At 35.6% G+C, this 22,461-nt stretch overlaps 1 protein-coding gene across 2 annotated transcripts in view; it reads left to right on the forward strand.

The window, feature by feature from the left end:
• Window positions 1–22,461, forward strand: part of crok (crooked) — a 75,946-nt gene that overhangs the window by 1,376 nt on the left and 52,109 nt on the right. The window lies entirely within an intron of this gene.

Here is a 22,461-nt window from a genome sequence, read left to right on the forward strand (position 1 = left end):
CCAATATATATTATTTAGTATTTCTAATTACAATAAAAAAATGTTGGACTGTTATGAAGAAGTTGAAGAATTTTTAGAGTTTATTTATCACATTGTAGAAGAAAATCGTCCGGAACGTATACGAAAGCGATATATTCGTGATATAATGTTTATGATATCTAAAATCCAATGGAATTTTACAATATTACTGTTCCAGTCTGCTTATATTATAATACAAGCTAAAGTAATGTGCTAATAAAATTATCACATTACTTTAGTAAGTCTTGATTTTAACAATAACTATTCTGCAAAACTAACCTATTGCCTGTTTTATTTTTGCTACCGTGGCTGTTATTTTCATTCCAGAATTATCAATTTTGATTTGTTTATACATGGTTATAATGCATTGTTTCTCATTTGAAGATAAATGACCCAAATCTACACTGCGTTTTTTAAGTGGAGAGGAATAATTACCACTAGTACTTGGCATCGAATCCATATTGTTATCTTAATAACACTAATATATCGCTAAATAGTTCTGAAAAGAACTATTTTTATATAAATACAAACGAAATATCTAAAAATGTAAGGAATAACGCAGAAAACACAAAAAATCGTCGATATAAATTTTGAATTTTAAAATTTCACAAATGTCATTAGTGTCAAAATGTCATAATTTAGTGGAGTAAACTTGCCTGCGGTTGGACTAATTACAAACAAGCATTACGGCGCGGAAAATTTGAATTACTCCTCCTGGTTAAAAAACAGACCATAATAATGCAATTGGTAGCTGTTTTTATAATATATTTTTTAAATGTCGCACATAATAAACATTGCCTCATGGAAATTTTATGGGGTAGTTATTAACTCATATGCTTAACTGCCTAAATATTTATTAGCATAACCTGTGCTAATATAATAATTATGCAATTAAGTATGTATATATTTTATTTATTTTTATTAAACCTTTATTTCACAAATCTTTTAATATAATCTAATTGCATTTTTTGAGGCAGTGTACCAAATATAACAAGTTGTTATCAGCTTGCAACAGCCAAACTGGAACTGTCATAGTTTAATTGTTTAAGAATAATGTTTATAAAAATTAATTTGCCCATATACCATAATATGTTAATATTTGATATCTTATACATGAGATAGCTTTCCTTTTCTCATAGAGAGACTGGGACCATTAAATTTGTCAGCATATAAAGCATTAAACAGAGTCTGTTGTTGCTATTGTTGCTTATAACTTATCTGCTTGTATTTTATTGATGAAATAATTTTCAACTGCTTTTTTCTGTCATTCTGCATGATATTGCAACTTTTGATTCAGTAGTAATAGCAAGTACCTGAGAGTTTATTTTTATAAAGCTGTTTCATCATCACACTTCAATTATTATTATTCTCTTGTTTGTAATATATCATTTTATGACATTGAAAGTTTCTAGTATAAGTTTAGTAGTTGTGGCAAAAAGAATAAGTTTCAGTGTGTGAACTTGATTTGCATAACAAGTGCATGGAAAATGTTCTTTCTAATTGACAACAAAATATTAAGGTATTTTTGTACAGTTCCACCTCTGAATAATATGTCAACGTAATAATTATTGTTATATGCACAATGTATATATTTATCCTTACATTTCAAACTTATTTTCTCCAGAATTTGAATACAGTTTTTATGATATTTTTTGTTATTTTTTATATTTATAAAGATCAGTGTATTAGGTATTAAATTTGTACTCTATTTTTGCTCTTTTTATATTTGAATTTTTTGATCAAATAGTTTTAGCAAAATGTATATTTGATTGTAATTGATAGTGATAGATTTTCCTTTTTGTGTGAATGGTACCCACGTGTATCATTGCTAGGTACATATTAAAAAATGTCTACAAATTAATTGTAGTCTAGACCATACATAAAAAATTAAATTTAAAAAAAATAGTAGAGAATCAAGTTTGTAGGCAGTAGATTCTCAGAAATGTGAATGCAATAAAGGAATGACATTGTTGTCAGTTTATGATGATAGATATTCTAGCAATTTATATTTTAATCATGCACATGCAGCAAAATTATCATAGATTAATGATTGCTTTGTATTCGTTAAGATATCTAGTAAAATGTATTTAATAGGATCAATATTTATCTATAATATTATATTTATATACAATATTTATATATAGAAAACATCTAAAAGTATGATAATATTCTGTGTAAAAGTCATATATTACAATGTCATATTGTCCTGAAGCTGTTTTCTTGTGGCATTTTAAATTAATTACTATTTAAATGGGAATAAGCCACAATTAAAGGTTAAAATACGTTTATTGACGTTTCAATTTCCACTTCGGAAATCGTTCTCAAAATACAAACATTAGTAAATTAAACAAATTTTGTTTACAAAAAACAAAATTTGTTTAATTTACTAATGTTTGTATTTTGAGAACGATTTCCGAAGTGGAAATTGAAACGTCAATAAACGTATTTTAACCTTTAATTGTGGCTTATTCCCATTACAATGTCATGTCCTTAGGACCAGTAGAAAAGAATAGTATATCAATGTTGTCATAAGATAAGGAGAGATAAATCACTCATTAATTTCGCAGTTTGGCATTCAGTAGCGTATCATTCATCCTGTTGTAGTGAATTTTAATAATTATTCTTAGTATAATATATAATGATATGAGACTTATTTAACTTCTTAAAAAGAGCAAAGTTTCAGGTGAGACATTTTTTATGGCAGTAGCAAACAGCTTTTCACCTCCTTCATTTTAAAACAAGTTTTTTCTTGCCGATTTTATATTTATTTGAGCCCAAATAGCTCACAATGATGGAGGAGGGAGGCGATGTACAATTCTGTTGTTTTCACGATCCATTTCGTCAACAGAATATTTCTTGAATTTGGGTAGGTATATGTATCTTCGCGAGATTTAATAATTCTACTTTAATGTTGTCATCATATGGTATATTTTTTTGAGAGCCAGTTGATGATGTCACCTTTTCGCCAGGCAGTTGTTGGTGTTGACTCCAAATGTCGACTGTGGTACGAGGTATTGTCCATAAAAACAACAGAATTTGCTTCAAGGTTTGGTAGAATCTTTGAAAATCAACTTTGGAATCTTTGAGCGTCCATTTCCTCATGGTAATCGTTGGCTTTCTTGGATTCGAATGGTAACAAGCCGTTGTCCAAAAAATCGGAATCGCTGCCTATATGTGTTATTATGAGCCTCCGTCCTTTGCCCACTAGTGTTTTTAATCCTGTTAAAAACCTTTCAATTAAGGCTTGCCGGCGACTTTTAATTTCAAAATCTTGCCACAACTTTGAGGCAGAATGACCTTGATTCAGCAAAGTTTCATCTAAATAGTACATTTTTCGCCCTTTACAATGATATTCTTGGATTTTTTGTAAGTAATGTCTTCACCACAAGATAATTCATCTTTTTCTATAAGATCACTGTTCCTGCTTCTTTTCATATGGGTATTTGATGTTCATTAATGTTCCTAATGTTCGCAATAAAACACGTCGTGATATTTTGGATATTGAATCATCCATAATTCACAAATATTGAGTCCACAATACACGTTGTGTAAAAAATTTGGGCATCGTTTACTTTGACTGCTCTCGCCTTCCATATTGCTCACAACGCTAAAATACGTGTTCACTGCTTCTATAATCTAATGAAATAATTAGACCGATTTCAGAATTTTATCGCACGCCGAAAGATGTAATAAAATTTTACGACTTCCTGTCTTCTCTGTTAAACACTACTCTGTGAAAAATGTAAAATATTTACAATGTGTTTATGTGAGTCATGTCCTGTTCAATAGTAAAACAACTGAATCCCTGAGTTGCCGGCTTAGGGAGGACAATCGCGATTTTAGTAAGGTTTAACTACTACCTATTAACCTAAAATTATTTATTGTAGGTAACCCAAATGTCAATAATAATGATATTTCTACATTAACGTGATACATATTATAAATAGGTATTTCTTCAATACAAGTAGCTTTGTCCTAACTGCTCATGAAATTTTTTGTACGCCATTGAAAGACCTACAATAGCGGTGAAACGACACTAATACTTTTAAGAATTTACTTTATTTACTTAAGAATTTACTCTACAATTTTGATTCTCGATTATAGGAATGTTTGAAACGAATCCATTCAATTTCAATTAATGGTTAATCTTTGCTACGAACACTGATATGTAGAATATATATTAAGTAGTACAATTTAATCTAGCTTGAATTAAAAAGATGCAAATTATACTGAATCTCCCATATTATGATATATTTGATTGTAGAATGATTTCCAAAGTGGAAATCGAAATGTCAAATATAAAGAATTTTTAATAAAAATTGTGGCTTATTCCCTTAAAATTTAGTAGATAATGTATTCATGTATACTGTTATTTTTCTAAGTATCCGATTATATGTTAATACCGATTAAAATTTTAAAAGTTATTTAACTTTGTAGAAAAGATTACCATGACCAAATTATATATTATTTTGAACATTGAATAGAGAATATTTCATTATTTCGTATATGATATTGTATCATAAGGTCTGAATACGAAAAATTGAGACTAAAATAAAACTAAGGATGTAGATTATTAGGTGACCTTAAGACTTAATTGACTACTGTAATGCACGCCGTCCATTTATACAAGATTTTCGTATATTTTTACATTTAATGTGTTCTTAATAAATCTTTTGTTAAAATATTGATTTTTTTTTATACCTACTGTTTGAATTATACATCATATAATATAATCAAGATCATATAATAATATGAAAATACACGAATGATAGTTGACGACAAAAAGATCTTGCCATGTTCTTTCTTTCTCCCTGAAGTTAGTAATTATTCTGGCAAATTTTTCTCGATCCTGTTTAAGTTTAAAAAGTTGTAAACCTATTAAGATCACTTAACATGATGAAGCACATAGTTTGCTCAAAAAGATATACACAAAGTCACAAAAGCACGTGGATATTACCAGACGGAAGTACAGTATACATAAATGACATATCCTCGATATGTCATTGACTGCTGAGGAATTTGCGACTCATTTGGTTTCTCTTTTTACCATCTGTTTCTTTCAGGAATATGTTCACTTATTCTAACATTTAATGGATTTGATGTTTCACCTAAATAAAAATATTCGCATTCACAAGGTTTTTATTAATACAATTCTTTGTTTTTTCGTGTTCGTTGTTAGGTTTGCTTTAAATACAATAGATCTCAATGAGCTTTTTTTTTTCAATTTGGTTCAAATGTTGAATTTATTTCCTATTTTTTTAAGTTTTAAATTTTTATTTGAAATAAAATACCGTAATTTCGGGTGACTTTGGCCCGCCAGGGTGACTTTGGCTCATTTTGGGAAAAAGATATTTTAGTAACTAGTGCGTATGTACAATATATTATCATGTAAATTTCATTATACCTCACCATCAGTACCATATTAACTTTAGGAAAATTTTAATAAATCACGGTAATACTTGTTATAATAAGAAAAAAATGAATTTTTAAAATATAGCCATTTTACGTAAGATTTCTTGACTCTAAAAATTGGTTGGCAACCAATAATACTTCCAAGAGTAAGATTAATTGCATAGCTGCACATTGAATATCTGTGAATTCTTACCCGTCTGGCGTCAGTATTTCAGTCTAAACGTAGATGCTAATAAGGTCGGTTGTTATTTGCAAAGTGGTACAGAATTTAACGGTTTTCGGGTGACTTTGGCCCAGTTTGTTGAATGTTGGATTTTGGTTATTCGTTGGTTCTATATTTAAATTGAAGTAAGTAAATGCTGATTTTTAATTTGAATTTAGCCTTGTAACAACTGCAGAGTTTGTTAACTGTATAGAACTAACGACTTTTTTAGATGCCCTCAAATTACAAACGTGTTGCTGGTAGTAGAAATTATGGAAATTACACGGCAGACACAGTAGAAAGAGCTCTAGAAGCTATCAGAAATGGAGTCATATCTCAAAGAAAAGCTGCAATAGAATTCGGAGTGCCAATAAGTACTTTAAAACTTGGCAAAATTGAAGTTTGTGGCAATGGCCCGAAGTCAACGTAAGAAAATCCTACCACCTGGGTAATATTGATTTCACAGAGCCATTGGAACTTGGACATAACCGATATTTCTTTCCAGATTTAAAAACAAGCTTGTCAATTGTTTTATTGTTCATTTTTTGTTTAAAAATGATGTTCTTTGTAAACCGAGGGTCCTATGTAGAGTTTCATTTTAGTTTTAGTTTTTTTTTGTTTGAAATTTAAATAAATATTTTTTTAACTAATAAAATGTTAATTTATTATTCATCTTGTAGGGTGACTTAAGCCCAAACACTAATAATCACAGAGAATTAATGAAAAATGTAGCTTGAGACAAAGTCACCCGACACCAGCGGGTGACTTTGCACACCACATTTTTAGTTTTTTTGTAATAAAGTAAGCGCTTCGTTGTGTTTTAGTGTAATTTTTGTAAAAAAGTAGTTAAAGACTCAAATACAAATAAATTAAGAAATATACTTTTATGTATTTAGAATACTGAAATCTACGTTCAAACTTCGAAAGTGAGTAAAAGTCACCCGAAATTACGGTACATATAAAATTAGAAGTTTGATGTTAATATTGAGAGTCAACTGTAAGACCAAATACTTACCATATCAGGATAATACCATGAGGTTTTTTCCTCATGATTTACTGTGGGTTCACTAACAAGAGAATTTTACTGTCAAAATTGCATGTGGTCGTTCTTTTAAAGGCAAATCACATGTTATGATTTTTTATGTCGGGTATTCTTAAGTTCAGGAACTTTACAGGTTCTTAAGCACAGGATGCGTTCGAACAGAGAACGGAAACACCAAGTACATCAACATAGAACGAGGAGTGCGTCAATGGTGCATTTTATCCCCTCTATTATTTAATATATATGCCGAGCATATAATCAGAGCTTCTCTTGAAGATCGCCCTGAAGGTGCCAGAGCCAATGGAATCATCATTAACAACATAAGATATGCCGATGACACCGTAGTATTAGCAGAAACAGAAGACCAACTAAATATATTGATGAACATATTATCAGAAGAAAGTCACAGGCTGGGCTTGGATATTAACTTTTCCAAAACCAAAATTCTGGTATTCCACAAAAACCCCCATGAACAAGTTACACCTAACATACAAATAAATGGTATCACCCTTCAGAGTTCCCAAAGCTTCATATACCTGGGCAGAGAACTAAATAGTCAACTAGACCACTCAAAAGAAATTAGAAGACGCATTGAAATAGCAAGATCTGGTTACATGAATATGCGTAAAATGCTCTGCGACCCCAAGCTATGAGTCTCAATAAGATTGAGAACACTAAAGTGTTATTTGTGGTCTCTATAACTATATGGCTGTGAGACCTGGACATTAAAACAGTATGACGTCAACAAATTAAATTCATTTGAAATGTGGATGTACCGCCGAATGCTAAGAATAAGCTGGACCAGCAGAACTACGAATGAAGAAGTACTGAGAGCAATGAACACACGCCCTCATCTGGTCAATACTATCAAAATTAGAAAGACGTCATATCTAGGACACATAATGCGTCATAGGGAATTTGAGCAGCTCCAAGTAATATTAGAAGGCAAGATTGAAGGTAAAAGGGGCATAGGACAAAAGAAAAAATCATGGCTACGAAACATCAGGGATTGGACCCACACAAAAGGAAATGAATTAATTCATCAAGCCCAGAATAGAGAGAAATTTGCCATATTGATCGCCAACCTCAACAGAGAAGGTACTTAGGAGGAGGATTCTTAAGCTAACCCTTTCATCGGCAAGACCGGCTGCAGACTGTCTTTACTCTAACCTAAGTATTTTTTCAATAACGGGTGTGATCAAGCTGAATGATAAAACCATTTGTAGGTACGGAAAATACGAAACAAACGGTACCGGTTTGAACGCTGTAGCTTTAATTGATTTACAGCAGCTGGCATTTGTGTCCAGACATTCATATGATTCAGACTCTAAAATTATTTGTGTTACGGGCAACAACAATAAATTTTAAAAACGTACTTTCTAGTTGAAATAGTAAATAGATAAACACGAAAATTTTTGTGGTGAGTAGTTATTATTACTAGATACTGTATGTGGAGGAATAAGCAGTTGATTTGAAAGCATTTAGCGAAGACCGTCTGCAGAATTTTTTCTGCTCTTTTTTTATTATCTACTTAACCAACCAAAATCCGACGCTGGCCCCCACGCCAACCTCCACCCACCCGTCCTCTATTCCCAGCATCAGTAATACTTAGATAAGTGATAGTGTAGTAGTGTCTGGGGACTTGGGAAACTGAAACCTCGGAAGCTCTGAAGAATAACACAATGAACATATACAGGATATGTTTGTGTGGATCTCCGAGACCTGTGATACTGAAGGAAATATGCCAAGGCTGTTTTCATTACCACATTAGATTTAAAAAGTGGATACTACCAGATACCGGTGAATAAGAAAGACGGATAAAACATCGTTTATCACTCCTTTTGGTACGTATAGGTATAAGGTTATGCCCTTTGGATTAAGGACCAGCACCAGGTACATTCCAACGGCTTATTTAACGTTTCAAATCAGGGTTGCCACATATCTCTATACTTTCTTATTTGGATATCCGCATAATAATGTCTCCTAATTTTGAAAGCCATCTCAAGGCTTTAGATGAGGTTTTTAAAAAACTAAAAATTTTTAAACTTGAGTTAATCGTTCCAAATGTGTTTTTAGCACTGATAAGGTAAATTATATTGGATATATTGTTAATCAGGATGGTTTCACCCCCTGCCGAGACAAAATAGCTGCAATTAAGGATATGCGTGCCCCCCAAAATATAAAACAGATTCTTAGCTTTTTTGGTTCCGAAAATTTGTGCCAAATTTTGCAGAACCTATAACCTTTAAGCCAACTTACTCGCAACAGATCCACTTGGAAATGTGGTTCCTCCCAAGAAAATGTATTCGTCAAATTGAAGTGGCTATTGACTCACTTCACTATACTGAGTCAGGCTGACCCTACGAAGCCATTTATCATTAGGACGGACGCTAGTCCATATGCAATAGGAGCAGGTTTACTCCACGGGGACGGTTCCAAAAAAAGTATAACAGAATATGCAAGTTGTTTGCTAGCTGATTTTTAGAAAAATTCCCATACAACAGAATGTGAGGATCCAGCGGTGGTGTGGGCTTTTTCAAAATTTCGTGGATATTTAGAGTCATCTCCTGTCATTTTTAAGAGTGATCACCAGCACTTACGCCGGCTTACATCATTAAAGTCCCCAGCAGGAGGACTTGCTAGACGGGCTATAATCATTTGATTTAAAAATTGAATATTTGCCAGGAAAACAAAATTCCTTAGTAGACAGTTTATGTCGGCGTATTTCTCACGAAATTGCCAAGGAAGATTCATGTAATATTTATTTTGTGACTGTTAACTTGCCTACAGCCGCAGCTAGAGAAATTTGAGAAAAACAGATATCTGACACAATTGTGGTCTCTATCATCAAGTCTTTTGAGACTCCTGAGAGTTGTGCTGTTGAAATCAAAAGAGTGAGAGAGGATATATTATGATGAATGGTATCCTATATCGTTATTCCCCTGACCATGATGGAGAGGAAGCTCAGCAAGTTGTGCCAAAATGTTCCATCAAAGGAGTATTACAAGAAATTCACGATTCACCTCTCGCTGGCCACTAAGGTGTACAAAATTATACCACGATATTTTTGGATATGTATGCGCAAAGATGTAATCAATTATAATTATGTAAAAGTTAATCGAGTGTCAAAGATACAACGCAACTAATCTGAATCCGGCTGGATTTCAAAGTCAGCGCTGTGAAACTATTGCTATTTTTTGGTGAAACTTTTTGGTCCATTACCAGAGACGTCAACTGGAGAAAGGTAGATTTTTATTGTTGAAAGATACATCCACTAGATGGACTTAGATGTTTTCCCTTAAGGATGTGACTGCTGAATGCTGCGCCAGATGCCTCATTGACGAGATTGTGTTACGAATTGGAACTGCCAGAAAAGTTATCAGCGATAATGGAGTACAGTTCGTCAATGATGTCATGCAACATGTAGCTCAAGCTTTAGGATTTAGTCAGAGTCTGATTCCCGTTCATCACCCTGCTGAAAATCCTGTTGAACGCAAGAACCGTGATCAAAAAACCCAACTGGGTATATTGATTCAACTGACCATACTAGCTGGAAAGAAAAGTTATCCTTTGTTCGTTTTGCTATGAATACTACTCTTTGTCAGTCTACTAGTTTCGCACCTACTTGTCTTACCTTCGGACAGGAACTACATACTCCATATGATGTTCAACGGGATTTTCGAGCTATAATTGAAAGTGATAACTTCTGAAATCATATGTCTTACGCCTTACTTACGTATACTTACAGATACCTTAAGTCTAGCTAGAGAAACTCATAAGAAACTACAATATGTTAGGAAGAAATATGATGATAGTAAACGTCAAGATCAGACATTACAAGTATCAGATTTAGTATTGGTGAAGACCCATGTATTGAGCAAAGCAATTTGTGCCACGCAGAGATGGACCTTATATGATTTTCAGAGTTATAAGTCTTACTTCATATGAAATCATGAATCCAGATAGTCCATATGTGTCTTTAGGTATTTATCATGTGTCTGCTTTAGCCAGATATATTGCCACCAATCCTGATGTGTCTCTTCCAAGAGCAGAGCATTCCATTTAATGTCGCGGACGTCCCATACAGATTCCATCTGCAGTCGAGAGTCTGAATCAATTGAAGATCCACTCCATCAGACAACTACAACGCCCACTTCGAATCCAGATGTTCCGAAGATTAACACCGGTTTCTTGGCGAGTGCCCTATCAAAACGCCACTTTTTGGACCTGTAAATCCTTCTTGCTTGTTCAATCACACGCGGGTCAGTGAAAAAGAAACAATAACAATGTGGTCATGTCAATAACTTGTTCACAGTATATTGCTTAAAAAGAATTCTTTTTAAGCAATATACTGTGACTTGTTTTTATTTTATTTTACCTCTTTGTTTGGCTGGTATTCTATATTTTCTTTTATTGTTAGTGCTCATTTTTTAATAATTACAATATCAACAGATATCGCCAAAATATATTTAACTGGAAGTAGACTGTTTCTTACTTTATTTCTCATCAATCTTACAATATATATTTATATCAACTTCATAGTTATACGCAAATGTTATTAAGTAGTATACTTTTTCTTTAAAAGGATTTAAAAGAATTAGAATATCTTTTCTGTGTGCAAGCTTCGTTAAACTAAACCCAATTGAAAATTGTCCGCTTTCAATACGGTACATGCGGATCGTGTATTAAATCCAATTTGAATGACTTCCGCGTTAAGAACAAACCGCTTTTGTATTTATTGCGAACAATATTTGTGCTCTTCGAGTAAAATCCAATTACACCGACCACAAGACTTTACACATGGTATTTTGTTCCGTCTCATATCTTAAGATCAAAGTAATTTAAAGTAAGTCAGTCCGCTACGCATAGATGCACTTTAAAGCGGCTCTTTGCGAATATAGACTCCGCTTATCACCTGACAGGTAATTGAACAGAAACCAGTAACAACATGAGTTGAAATAGCTGTTGATTTTATTTTTATTGCCTAATGATGAATTCATTTTCATAAGTAGACATTTACTTACAACATTCAAAAGACAATGAATTTTAAACGAATCGTGGAAGTCCTAACAAATCTTCTAATAGTGCCGTGCACCTATAGTGCGTTGTCGAATTATCTTAAGTCCAGACGTCTGTCTTTTGCGGCATGCAAAACCTCACCAGTGTTATCTAAATAAAAATAAAAATAAAAACATTTATTGCCCTTAATAAATCAACATTTCACACTTAAGATATTTCAACTTAAGATATCATAGCCTTCTTTCTTGACGTCCCGCTTCTGCACCGCCTTCTGGTTGAACTGCCTCCTTTCGGACCTTGAATGTTTCTGTCATGGACTCCTTGGCATCTTTTTCTGTAGGTACTTGTTTTCCAGCATCGTACCAGCTACTTCTCTCAGTGGTGTGTACTGGAGCTTTACCTGGATGGTTGCATTTGTAACTCTATCCGCACATGATGCACCGTCGATTAGTCGATAACACGACGTCTCTGTCCTCTCTAGTTTTCTCTAGTTGGTTTCTGCCGTTGAACTCCATACTGGAACTGCATATAACATCACCGACCTAACGTAGGCCTGGTATAATTGGATCTTCTTAGCCTTCGTTAGGGGACATCCTGAAAATATAAGGTTGTATTAGTTTTTTAGCTACATTTGCTTTTACCTTGGTTTCTTGAACGTGTTTCGTGAAGTATAGTGTCCTGTCGAGGTGGACTCCTAGATACTTGACTGACGGTTCCGAGTGGATGATGTTTCCTCTTATCGTGAAGTCGACTACTGGTGGGACGAGTTGCTATGTGAAGATGATGAATTATGTCTTCTCAGTGTTTATTTTGATTTTCCATTTGCTAGTGAATTCTAAGATCCTCTTCAAGTGGTTTTCTAACGTCTGGAGTATCCTTCTGTCTTCTTGTCCTGATGTGTAGATTGCTGTGTCGTCTGTATAAAGTGCTGTATTTGTTCTTGCATCTGTTAGTAAATCTTAAACAAAAATGTTGTATAAAATGGGCGATAGGATACTACCCTGAATCATTCCTTACTAAACATCATGCATCCTGGTTGTCTTTGGGTCTGCTGAAGCTTGAAAAGTTCTATTATGAATCACATATATTAACTAAATAATGTGGCAATCTAGCTCTTTCCATCTTGTGTATGAGGACTTTCTTCTAGACTATGTCGTATGCCTTTTCGATGTCGAGTATGGCCATTCCAGTTTTCTGGTTTCTGTTGAAGCGGATCTTCGTATCGCTGATAACTCTTGCGAGCTGTAGTTCGCAGTTTCTTCCTCTTCTAAATCCAAATTGGTCTTCTTGGATGACTCTTCTTCTTTCTGCATGTTTCATCTTCTGTAGATGATCTTCTCCAATATTTTTCCTATTGATTCCAGGAGAGATATTGGCCTGTAGTTTTCCGGTCTTCTTCACTATCATTTTCTTCGGCAGTTCCTTGAGTGCGATGTTGTAGATGTCTTCCGATCCTGGTGCTCCGTTTCCTTTTAGTCTCCTGATGATTTTAGCAACTTCTGTTGGATTTTGGTGGTCTTCTTCCTCTACTAAAAATTCGTTCCTTCTTCTTGTTCTTTAGGCGTTATTGACTTCTTGTATGATTTTTTCGTCCGACATGTTTTGATTTTGCCTATGTGTTGCTGCCATTCTTCTTGCGAATGCATCCAATTTATGTTGGGTGTCGTAGTTTCTTTCCTCGTCGAATATGGTTGGCATCTTCTGTTATGTCCTCTTCTTGGCTTTTAGCATCCTCCATACGTTTCCGTGGTTTTCTTCTGCTTTCCTGATGTTGTTGTGCCATTTGATCTCTGTGATGCTTCTGAGTCTTGTCCTTATTTCTTCGGATAGTTGTCTCCGTATATCTTGAATTCATGTCTTCTAGTCCTCTGGTAGGCTCTTCTGGTCCAGTGTTTCTCCTTTATTATTTCGTTTAGCCCGTTCGGAATGTTGTTCGTCTTTTCCCTTGGTATGTTGTTTTTCATGGCTTGTTGGATTCTTCTTGTGATTTCTTAGATTTTTTTTTCTACTTCTTCTGTAGATTCGAATTCTTTCTTAATATCCGTTTGGTTTAGCTGTCGTCTGTAGTTTGGCCAGTTTCCATCTTTCCGTTTCCATGTTTTTACCGGTTCGATCGTTGAGAGGTCGATTCTTGAGGTTATAATTCCCGTTACTGATTTGTGGTCGGAACTGCATTCGTAGTATGTTATTACATCTTCCATAATAACATCTTTGGTGACGAATATGTCCAACGTTGAGTTGTTTTGCCTTGGATTTGGCTTGATTTTTGTGGGATCGTTTGGTGCAAATATCATCTTTGTCTGTCATCACAGTATTTTAGAAGTGCTTCTCCTGTTCGTGTGATGACACAGCCACATGATGTATGATGTGCGTTGAAATCTCCTGCTAGTATGACGTTTTCTTCGCGGTTCATTATTGCGTCTATTTCTTCCAGAGCTAGATTGTCCTGACATTTCCTGTAAATAACAAAAATATTAGTACTATTAATTTTAATACCTTAATTTTCAAACTTTACCTCGATGTTTTTTTGACGTATATAGCTACTCCTCTTTTCTTAGGAATATCTCTATTACCAAATCCCTCGTTGGTAATCCTTGGACGTTGTGTTCCTGTCATGTACAATGTCTCTGATAAACAGATGACATCTGGAGATTGCCTGATGACTACTTCTCGTACGTCTTTTAGTCTTATTCTTAGAGAGGATATAAACGTTTGTATATTTAACTTAAAAGTTTTTTTATGATTTAAAATTTTAAAAAAGTGATTTGGTAGGTCTCGTGCTCTGCTCTCGTTTAGAGTATCCATAAAAATATAGTACAAGATCAAACTGCAGGATTACTACAACATTCCTAACGTAGTTAATCAAACTCACATGTTTACATACATTAAAATTAGGAGAATACATTGATAATATTTTGTCAGTCAAAATATGGCCGCAAATAGTTTTAAATCAATAAATAATTATTAATTTTTGAACAAAAATTTTATTTCGTTCATTAATTTTTTAAATAAAATACGCTGCTCATTACCTATATGCATGTTTTCTTATATCGAATTAAAGCTAATTTTTTTCTTAATATTATGATATAAGGTTGACTGAGAAAAAATGATCGCAAATTAGGGTAGCCAGCTAATACAAACGCGAGGTACCAAAAATAAAGTAAAACAGAGTAGAGAGCAACGACACTGGTTTGACAAAAAATAAAATGTATATTATTATATATCTATCGACGCAACGATATAACATTATCGACGCAGGCTTTAAAAAAATTTTAAAATGACACTTCAAACCAGTAGCGTCTTTTACTTTATCTTTGATACCCTGAGTTTTTAATAACTGGCAACCCAAATTTGCGACCTTATCTGCGATTTTTCTCAGACAATGACATGCATATACGTCATGAGCAGCGTATTTTATTAAAAAAGTAAATGAAAGAAATAAAATTTTTGTTCAAAAATTTATTACTATTAATTGAATTAAAAATATTTGCTGCCAGTTTTTGACTGGCAACCTATTAAGAGTTTTTAGAGTTTGATTAACTACGTTATGAACGTAGTGATGTTGCAGTGGGATCTTAGACATTTGACGTTTCACCTAAATAAAAAATATTCTTGCCTTCTCTCCTCAATTTTCGAATTTCCCTTAAATATTGCCTCGTCCAACAAATAATTTCTTCTTTCTCTATGAGCACAGATTTTCTGTTGTTATTCTCATAAACGAAACTTTCAACAAATTAATTTCTTTTAATGTTTTATCAAAGATTCGTCTTCACTAATGTCTACTAAAAAGTCTCCAAAGTTTCTTCGAATCGATTGCTTCACAGTATTATTTGTATGAATGGGTTTTCTCCCTGTTAAAGTTTAAGGTGCTTCTGTAATACTTCCACTCTTTCATTGCTTTAAAAGTCTACAAATAGTTGTTTCTCCAACTACGGTAATATCCTTAGATTAAAGTAAGGTAATATCTGAACACTTAGAAATTATACTCCGAACATTGAAATGACACTTTAATTTCACAGCAGTAAAATTAGACGTTTGTGACATTTTTACTACACAAGTTACTACACTCACTTATTAATATCGCTTTTTATTATAGAACTAACAATTCTGCGTGTTATAATCACAGGAATCCACAAACAGAACCTGCTAATCTTAACTAAAATGAGTCACAATCTATAAAACGTGTTCTGTTTCTTGGAAATTTTAATCCTTTCTAAGAAAGTTGAGGGCTTATAAATAAAATTGACCCTCTCCTTTTTGAAAATTGTAAAAATTTTGTACCTAGAGAGTATGTTCTTATACCATTTGTTGATTAAAATGACTACAAAATTGAATACAAGAATTGAAATAAATTGGTAAGTTTAAAAATTTTAGGTAAAACCCAAAAATTTGTGCTATCTACTTTAGAGAATCGCTTAAATTCGATTCCCCTTTTTAATCACTTAAAAATGGTAGATATTTTATATTACAGTTACTAATTATTATATGTTATTGTGACTTCTTCTTCTTCTTAGCCTTCTGTCGTCCATGTTTGGACATAGGCCTCTCCCAACTCCTTCCATCGGTCTCTATCCTGAGCAACATATTTCCAATTTGTTCCGGCTATTCTTTTAATATCATCAACCCATCTCATCTGTGGTCTTCCTCTTGGTCGTTAACTTTCGTAAGGTCTCCAATGTTGTATTGTAGTATTCCAACGTTGGTCTTTTTGTTCAGCAGTGTGGCCTATTTTTATCTGACAGTCGTATACCTAACATTGCTCTTTCCATTGTTCTTTCTGTTGCGGCTAGTTTATTCATGTTTGCCTTGGTTAGGGTCCAGGTTTGACATCCATGTCATGATAGGAAGGATGCATTGGTTGAACACTTTGCTCCTCAAGTATTGGAGTATTTTGCGGTTCTTAAGTATCCAACTAAGTTTTACAAATCCTGCCCATGCTAGTCTTGCTCTTCTAGTAATTTCCGTACTTTGGTTCTCGTTGTCAAGTCTCAGGATTTGGCCTAGGTAATATATTCCTGGATTTGTTTTATCTCACTGCCATTTGTAGTTATACGTCTGGGGTCATCTGTGTTTGTTTTTTTTTTTAGGCCGACGTATTGGGAGCTGGCTTGCTAGTTCCCCCATCATAATTTGCAGTTCATCGAATGTGCTCGCTATAATCACTATGTCGTCAGCGAATCTGAGGTGGTTTAACTTGTTGCCATTAACGTTAATGCCATCGGTTGTCCAATTTGTAGTTTTGAAGACGTCTTCTAGGGCTAGGTTGAAAAGTTTTGGCGATATTACGTCTCCTTGTCTTAATCCTCTCTTAATGGGGATGGGATTTGTATTTTCGTCTAGTTGTACTATCATAGTTGCATTTTCATATATATTATGTATTAGTTGCCTATATCTCAAATCTATTCTACAATTATTATTAGCTTGTTCTATGGCCCACATCTCGATACTATCAAACGCCTTTTCATAGTCGACGAAGGCAAGAAATACGGGTAGTTGGTATTCAATTGCCTTCTCTATCAATGTTCTCATTGTCAGCAGATGGTCTGATGTATTCTATCCTTTGCGGAAGCCAGCCTGTTCAACAGGTTGGTAATTGTTGATTTTGTAGGTTAACCGGTTGTTAATAATTCTCATAAATAGTTTGTATACTTGACTGAGCAACGATATAGGTCTATAATTCTGTAGATCACATTTGTCCCCAATTTTGTGTAAGAGTATGACTAAACTCTCGTTCCAGCCTTTAAGGATCTTGCTATTATGGAGACATCTATTAAATAGCTCTGTTAGTACAGGGATTGTTAATGTCTTGCTTGTTTTCAAGAGCTCGGCAATTATACCGTCATGTCCTGGAGCTTTATTTTAGCTTTCTACTTAATATTTAATATTTTTTAGCTCTTTTAAAGCTCTTTCTATTTCTAATCCCTTTGGGTAGTACTTCTGATCCCACGTTTTTTATTTTTCTTTTGACGTTCTCCTTTGTTGTTTTATTAGGCTGGCCTTGCGAGCTGTACAAGGATGTGTAGAAGTCTTCGACAATATTTGTTATTTTATATTTATCCTTCTCTTACTTATTGTTGCCGTTTTTAATTTTGTTGATTTTTGAACTCCCAGTGCGGGTCTTAGACATTTTAAGTCTCTGTTGTTTTCAATGACTCGCTCTATTAAGTTCTCGTTCCATTTTTGTATGTCGCGTTTTAGTTCTTTTCTAATTGTTTTTATTGTGACATATTTAATTAAATCGAATTACAATTGAAATATGGGAAATTGATTTCCAATGTTACTTTATAACGAAATTCATACTCCACCCTGTATTATGACACACATGGCCAACTGTAAAATATATCGCCGAATCGAGTGATCCTCTTCAAAAGATAATAACATAATAGTATAACGCGATGGGTAAGTAGAAGCAGGTTGTGTTGTGTTTGCATGGCCTTAGCGATAATAGCCCCCGCGCACAGGTGGACGCTTTGATCGCAGGTGCCTTGCATCTGCCCCGCCGTGGCCGCACTCGATTCCACGATGCACCATCTGCTATGATATTTGGAAAAGAAGACACTGATACCGCCGCTGCCGCTTTATAATCATCGGAAGATACCTTGACGTATGTATTTGCATCAGGTGACATTTTTTGTACCTACTCAAATATGTTCACCGTTGGAAAGAAATTCGGCAGGTAATAGAACTATTTGTCACTGGAAATGTTTCTACGTATTTTTCTGAAGAATATTACAAAATATACCATACATAATTACAATTTTACATTTTTACTGCCCAACTGTACATGATACAACAGCTCTATAATATAAATATATTTTTCTTACAAATTTATATTGTTGTGAATTTATTAATTGTTATGTCTTTAATTTATAATGTCTTTACTAATTTATTATATTGTTCCTACTTTAATTTATTAAAAGGCACGATCATTTATATAAGTTTATTTATCACTACATATACAATAATTTATTAGTAGGCGAGCGTAACAATAATACCACGAGCGCGAATCTTCTTTATTAACTGTCCCTTCCAAATAAAGTTCCGTTATTATATACCAGTGCCGTTATCTCGAATAGTCTAAAACCTTCGATGGCGAAACGGTAACGGCAAACTGGATTTCCCTCGCATCGCTTCTGGAAGGTCGCTCAGGTAAATCGAGGCCTCTCGTAAACTCTACAACATATTAGATTAAAAACATGTTTTAAAGGTTAAAACTATGACTCATATTTTTACGTAACATTGCCCCCCTCTCAAAAGATGGTTCCTCCTGGAACCTTGTTGGGACTAGAACTGGAACGGTATGCTGGTATCGGCAACTGGACCCTCTTTTACAACTTCCAGTTGTATAAAAATGACAAGGGACGGTTTTCTCTCCGCACCAGTAACTATGCGGATTGCAACAGACTAACACCTGGACTTCGGTTTCTTTAAAGATCTCCTCCACCATATTTCGGATAACCCTCCAATCTAATTGGCGGCACTCCAACTTTGGCATGGCTAACTTTTGCACGTCGGACTCTAGTACGTGCCCTCTCAATTGAAGTAAGGCTTCCCATACATCTCGGTAGGTAGGTTGGTCACGGGCAGTGTCTTTTGTTACCAGGTAGAAAAGGTAACGTGATGCATCTTGGAGTTTCAAGGTTTTACCGGGAGCTGGCACTTGGCATTGAAGTTCTGCAACTCGACCAAACTTCCTTCGAAAGACGGATGCCAACCCTGGTGCGTCTTTGATACTGGCCGGGATGGTAAGGGCCAGCGAGTAGTCATCGGGGAGCTCGAGTAGATCTTGCTTTTCTTCAGTGGTAACACCATGTCTCGCTTTACCGGTACCTCCATAGGCACCCATGAATTCCTCAAACGTGAGGTCAAACACATCTTGGACTTGGTTTACTTCCACTTCTTCATCTACGTCGTGGTCACCTTCGAAAGATGCCAACCGGTTATGGTGTACTATCATCGGCTTTCCCCTCGGAATCTTGCTTATTCGGTAGATGACATCGTTGATCTTCTCCATGATGAGGTATGGACCTTCCCAAAACTGCTGCAATTTGGGAGAACAACCTTTTCGCTTCTTGGGATTATACAGCCATACTTTGTCGTTCTTCTTAAAGCAACCCTTTCCGGCTTGTGTATCGTACCGTTTCTTCATTCGGTCGCTAGCGATCTGAAGGTGGGAACGGACCAACTCATGTACATCGTCCATTCTTCTTCGTAATTCGATCACATAATCTTCACCTGCTACATCTTCTCCAGGTCGACACCCAAATTCTAGATCACAAGGTAGTCGCATTTCGCGTCCGAATAGGACTCTGGCTGGTGTCTGGCCCGTTGATTCGTTAACAGCAGATCTGTAGGCCATTGTAAAGAACGGAAGGTATTGGTCCCAGTCTCGCTGATGATTGGACACCATCTTTGTCAAATACTTGCCAACTGTCCTATTCATTCGTTCTACCATACCATCCGATTGCGGATGATACGCGGTAGTTCTTGTTTTCTTCATGCCTAGTCTATCACATATTCCTTGGAATAGATCACTTTCGAAGTTCCTGCCTTGGTCACTATGGATCTCCAAAGGCACTCCAAATCGGCTGATATATTCTTGGATCAACTTATCTGCAACGGTGGCGGCCTTCTGGTCTGGAAGTGCGTAAATCTCGACCCACTTAGTGAAGTAATCCATTACTACCAACATGTACTTGCCCCCATTTTCACTTTCTGGAAATGGCCCTGCAATGTCCAAAGCTATTCGTTCAAACGGGCTTCCAACATTATATTGTCTCATAGGAGCTCTCCTTTTCCGGTGAGGCCCGTTACTCGTAGCACAAATAGTACATTTCTTACACCAGTCTTTTACGTCGTCGGAACTGTTCATCCAATAAAACCGTTCCCGAATTCGCTGAAGGGTTTTCCTTACACCAAAATGCCCTCCCGATGGACTGTCGTGTAACTGACGAAGTACTTCGGCTATTCTGCTCTTTGGGATCACCAACTGTCTTCTCTTCTCTGAACCGTCATCATTTTCCAGGACTCGTTTAAGCAAGCCATCTTCGATGATAAATGAGTCCCACTGGGCCCAATACGTCTTAACTACTGAGCATAGGTTTGATATTTCCTGCCAAGGTGGTCGACGGTTTTCCTCTTTCCATTTTCGGATTTTCTGTATAACTGGATCTCTCTCTTGTTCTTCCCTTATCTTAGTAGGCGTCCAGTCGTCGTTGACAATCGTCGTTCTTAGCACTGCTGCTTCCTTGGATTCCGTTTTGTTGCAGTGGGGACACTCTGCTGGGCATGGCCGTCTGGAAAGAGAATCAGCGTTTCTGTGGCTAACTCCGGCTCGGTGCTCAATCTTAAAATCGTATTCTTGGAGTCGTTCGATCCACCTGGCTATCTGACCCTCTGGATTCTTAAACTGCATCAACCACTTAAGGGCGGCATGGTCGGTTCGGATTAGAAACTTTCTGCCATAGAGGTATTGATAGAAGTGCTCTACTGATTTAACTACTGCTAGAAGTTCTCTTCTCGTGACGCAATAATTCCGCTCAGGTTTTGAAAGAACTTTACTAAAATATCCGAGGACTCGTTCCTGTCCTCCTTGAATCTGAGACAGCACTCCTCCAATTCCCACATTACTTGCATCTGTATCTAAGATGAACTCTCCTTCTGGCAGTGGATACCCTAAAATTGGTGCTGTTATTAAATGCTTTTTCAAGGTCTCAAAGGCATTTTGGCAGTCTGTATCCCAGCGGTAATCTCTTGCTTCCTCCGTAAGTCGCGTTAATGGCTTAGCGATATCTGCAAACTCCTTAATAAACCTCCGGTAGTAAGTACATAGTCCAAGAAAACTTCTCACTTGATGTTTGTCAGTTGGTTTTGGCCATTCCTTAATGGAATCGATTTTTCCCTTATCCACGGCCACTCCTTCTTTACTGACTATATGACCCAGATAATTGACTTTACCTTGAAATAGCTGGCACTTCTTGGGGTTTAGCATCAATTGGGCAGCTTTAAGTCGATTAAAAACGTTTTCTAAATTCCTCAAATGATCTTCGAATGTCTCCCCCAAGACGATTATGTCATCTAAATAAACCAGGCATGTTTTCCAAGATAACCCTCTCAACACATTTTCCATAAGCCTCTCAAATGTCGCAGGAGCATTACAAAGTCCAAATGGCATAACGTTGAATTGCCACAATCCAGATCCTGTGGTGAAGGCTGTCTTTTCTTTATCGACTGGGTCCATTTCTACCTGCCAGTATCCAGACTTCAAATCTAAAGTAGAAAACAATTTACTTCCAGCCAATGTGTCCAATGTGTCATCGATCCGAGGCAGAGGATAACTATCTTTCTTGGTAACGTTGTTCAGCAAACGGTAATCCACACAGAACCTCGTCGTTCCGTCTTTCTTCTTAACCAGGACCACCGGAGAGACCCATGGGCTCGTAGAAGGTTCTATCACCCCGTCTTTCTTCATTTCCTGAACAATCGTTTCAGCTTCCTCTCTCTTCGCCTGTGGTAATCGTCGAGCTGTTTGACGAATTGGCTTAGCATTACCAGTATCAATTTTATGCTTAACAACGGTAGTTCTTCCCGTCTTTCCTCCTTTCGGTACGAAAATATCACGATACTGCCGAAGAAATTCCCTTAATTTCCTTTTCTCCATCTGATTTAGAGACTGTCCTGCAACTGCAACCATTTGGTCGAATTTGTCGTTGGAATTATCAGATGTTGTCGCCTGACGGATTATGGATGTCACAGGTACACAAGTTCC

This window comes from Diabrotica undecimpunctata, chromosome 5, assembly GCF_040954645.1.
Source record: "Diabrotica undecimpunctata isolate CICGRU chromosome 5, icDiaUnde3, whole genome shotgun sequence".
Taxonomy (NCBI): Eukaryota; Metazoa; Arthropoda; class Insecta; order Coleoptera; family Chrysomelidae; genus Diabrotica; species Diabrotica undecimpunctata.